Source organism: Centruroides vittatus, unplaced genomic scaffold (genome assembly GCF_030686945.1).
Source record: "Centruroides vittatus isolate TY-2023 unplaced genomic scaffold, ASM3068694v2 contig_216, whole genome shotgun sequence".
NCBI lineage: Eukaryota > Metazoa > Arthropoda > Arachnida > Scorpiones > Buthidae > Centruroides > Centruroides vittatus.
In genome coordinates this window covers 202,978-207,092 of record NW_027121347.1, presented here as the reverse complement: position 1 = coordinate 207,092, position 4,115 = coordinate 202,978, and positions in this window count along the sequence as shown.

The following is a 4,115-nucleotide window of genomic DNA, read 5'->3' as shown; positions in this document are numbered from 1 at the left end:
GGGAACAGTTGTCTCTCTTTTTCTACGTTAAACAGAAATATTAGCCTAAACCTTCAGTTGTTTGTACAGTATCAGATACTCATCTGGAAAGATTATTTGCATCCTGCCAAAGTAGTGTCCCTGAATTTGACATAACAATGGAGAATGTAAGCGGCACGATTGACCTGGACACAAGCAACATTTCACAACCCGAGGTTAATAGTATAACACCTTGGTCAACTCCTGTAATAAATGTCGACCTTAGCTTAAAGCAGTTTCTTAAAAGATTCACTTCAGATCATGTCTGTAAACAGCACTTTGCAGAAATTCAACACCGTGACAGGAATGTAATCCCTATTTATGCTGATGGATCTAAATTTGATGATTACGTTGGCTCAGCCTTTTTCTGCCAGGATGAAATCGTGGCGGAACAAATCGCACCGAATTCTTCCATATTTACTGCGGAGCTGCAGGCTGTTTACCTAGCCTTAAAGTATGTAATCAGAAAAGGTAATCGTTGCTGTGTGATTTATACTAACTCAGTTAGTGCACTTCAGATTTTGATTTCGTGTGAATCTAGTTCTCACTCCAAATTGACTAAAATTCGTAGACTAGTTTGCTATTTTACTGCGAGTAATTTTGCTGTAAAATTTTGTTGGGTCCCGGGCCATGTAGGTATAAGAGAAAATGAAGAATCTGACACAGCTGCAAAATCAGCAAGTCTTTCAAAGCATGCAATGCCTATTGAAGGATGTGACTTGAAGCTGGTCGTTAAAAAACGACTAGCAGAGAGATGGATATTGTAGACTTGTGCGTTTCAGACGCACAAGTCTACAGTAAACTACATGAGATCAAACTAGTAGAAAATTGGACACGTAACGTAGTGTATGATAGGAGATCTGAAGTTATTCTTACTCGTTCGAAAATTGGACATACTCGACTGACTCACCAATACCTTCTGAATGGTGACGACCATCCAGAGTATTGCAACTGCTTTCTAAGTGTAAAACACATACTGTGCAATTGCTCTGCCTTCGAGACGAGATGTAGTCAATGTTTTAGAAATGCAAGTCTGACAGAGGTTTTGGGCCGGAGGCCAATCTTGACAACTTACTAGACTTTCTGAAAATCACTAATATGTATAAAGAGATTTAATTATTTATTTACTTTTAACTTTCATATATATTGTTGTTTGTTTATTTTTATTGTTGTGTATACTTGTTAGGTTTTGTTATTTTATATTATATATATATTACATTATACAAATTGACCATTTGTCATGGCGCAGCTTGGCCTATGTGGCCCTTGTGCCAAAAAAACGCCAACCAACCAACTTAACTTAGTCAAGAACGTGGGATTACTCGTTACAGACTATTCATTTTCTCGAAGAAGTTTCCTTTGTTATTAGGTGGAGTGAGAGACAATAAAATAAACTACACTAACTCGTGCTTAAGATTAAGTTGAAACATTTACATTAACCCTTTCCATGCGGAAAACCTTAGCATTAAGTAAATAGGTGGAATTCGTTATGCGGCGCATTTTTGCGTTTTTTGGGTAATTTTTTAAATCGCGATATTTCGCTTCAATATCGCGCTATATTCAATCTGTTTTTTTGTGTTTGATTAAAAACATATTACAGTTTACGATTGTATAATTTTTAGTTTTATACATATTTAAAATAATATGAAGTTTACGAACAAATTTGAAGGTTACGAACAAAAAATAAAAATTAATTTACAGAGAATCGCTGAACTTTGTACATCTGTTAGATAGAAACATCTGTCCTCTATTAAACAAAACAAACCGCAGCTTTCTACCTAGAGCGGGGGAGAAGTTATTGCCATTATTCACACTATGTCTCTAATTACTTAGCTGGGAGAGTAATCGATTGTTATCGCGAAGCGACACCGATTAGTAAGCTGTACGACCGTGTCAGTCGTAGAGCTTTGCTCTTACTTTTGTAAAATAATTAAATGTATTCAAAATATATATGAATTCATTTGACAAAAATTTTAAAGCCAAATTAACAGCGCGAACACCTTCCATAGACTTACTATAGGAAGGTGGAGTTTCCCGGGAATATTTATCGCTAGATAGTTTTAAAAACATATTTACTCGCCTAAATATTGTCGAATTAGCTAATTTAATGTCTAAGTGCATTAAATTAGTTAATTAGAATTAAAAATCGATTTAAAAAGCGAATTTACAGTGATTGTTTACATTTTACTTCGAAGGTTGGAGGCGGGGCTTTTCGCGGCAATTTTTTCGTTTCATAAGTCTGTGATTAGTTAAAGTAACGTCAACAAAGACAGAAGAGACTCAATAAAACTGTAGAAGGAGTTTCCCTTTGATTGTTTTCAGCCAACTGTGTAGTTAACTGCGAAGATTTACTGTAGAATAGTAGGGGATGTATTTACCAAAATATTTATGGCCCAGGGGTGGTAACAAAACGTTTATTGGCTTAAAACAAAGTCAATCGACATACAGAAGAGCGAATCAAAGCTAAGATCTCTGGAAAACTCGAATATAGCGCAAATTAATCGAATTTTTTAATTGTTACCGATCGGTAAGTTTCGCATCACCGATAAACGAGGAAGTCACGTGATACATACCGATCAGTAGCTAACCGCATGGAAAGGGTTAATAAACAATGAATGATGTTAGGATTCAAATTTAAAAATGGTTTTAAATTTTAACTAGAAGAACCCACTTTAACCGCATTCATTCAAAGTGAAGAGAAGCAGAAACCAAACAACATGCTTAATTGTCTGTTTACGATGCTATTTAATTAAAAACAAAGTACAAATTGTAAACCATTATTTTATTTACACATTGTTTAATCTGTTCTACTTGAAAACGTATCATCAGAAAGATATTAATTAAGAAGAAAGGTTTAAATCTTCGAGTCAAACAGATTGGACGAGGAAAAAAAATATTTGGAGTGATTGACTTTGTATAACAGTTACTTTAATTTATATTTTAAAATTAAATTAACAGTAAACATTAAGTCAATGATTACATGACCGTAAATAAAGTATACACAAGTGTTACTTTATCTATGGTTTAAATAACCGTAAAAGTATTTATGAAGAATGAGTAAAATTTTAATATTTCGTAAATAAACTACAGCTTTATTTTTATTTCAGTTCTATATAAGAATTAACAATGTTACAAGGTGTCTGCAAAATAATTAATATAAAACTACGACACGGTTTCAAAAAATTGCAGAAGAATTTCAGGAAACAGAAACGGCACCTTTCATTTGAAATCAAGATTATATACAAGGAAACACGGCTCAACAACATCAACAAAATTGAAATAAAGAAGTGAATCGTGATCGTTATTGCGCTATATCGTGCTTATACAACAAAAATATATAACTAATTTACATAATTATTTATCTTACCTGTACTGAGTTCAAGTCAACAAAAAATATAAAGAAATTTTTTTTTGTTGAAACTATTTTAAAATATTTTTTAAAATAAAATTTTCTTATATTACATATTAATTGATTGAAAAGATTTTTCAAATACAGAAAATGTTTTACGTTAAAATTCCACTTGGTTCAATGCCATTCAATTTTTGAGCAAACTTTACATTCTGCAGTAATTTTCTGATCTAGGGTACAACGAATGTTCCTTCTGTAAGCTTAGTTTTGCATAATTTGTTAAAAAAGCATGAAATCAGCGCCTTCTTAATCCAGTGCATTTATGAATGTTTTTATTAACCCAAGTTTTAATATACAGTGAAAGAAACAAGACTTTTTTGGGATAGAACTAGAAGTGTATTCTTTCCGTTAGCTTAAAACAATCTGAACAAATTATTTTTTCTGAGCCTTTGTATTACTTCCAGGAATCAGTGGCCCAGCGGTTTGTTTTTTCGAACCCTAAAAGTTCAGTCGTGGGTTCGCGCTTCGCGAAAATGGGTTGACTATGTGGAGTTTTCCAGGTTTTTTCTACTACTATGAGGCATGTATAGCAGCAAATTACACAAAAAAGACTTTTTGGAAGGCATCTCCCTTAGGTAGATCGCCCAAGTTTTGTGTTGCCGTAACTTAATAAACACACTATTACTTTAAGGTGATTTTTTGTTACTCTACTATCCCAAACGCAAAGAAAACAATAATAAATGGTAAA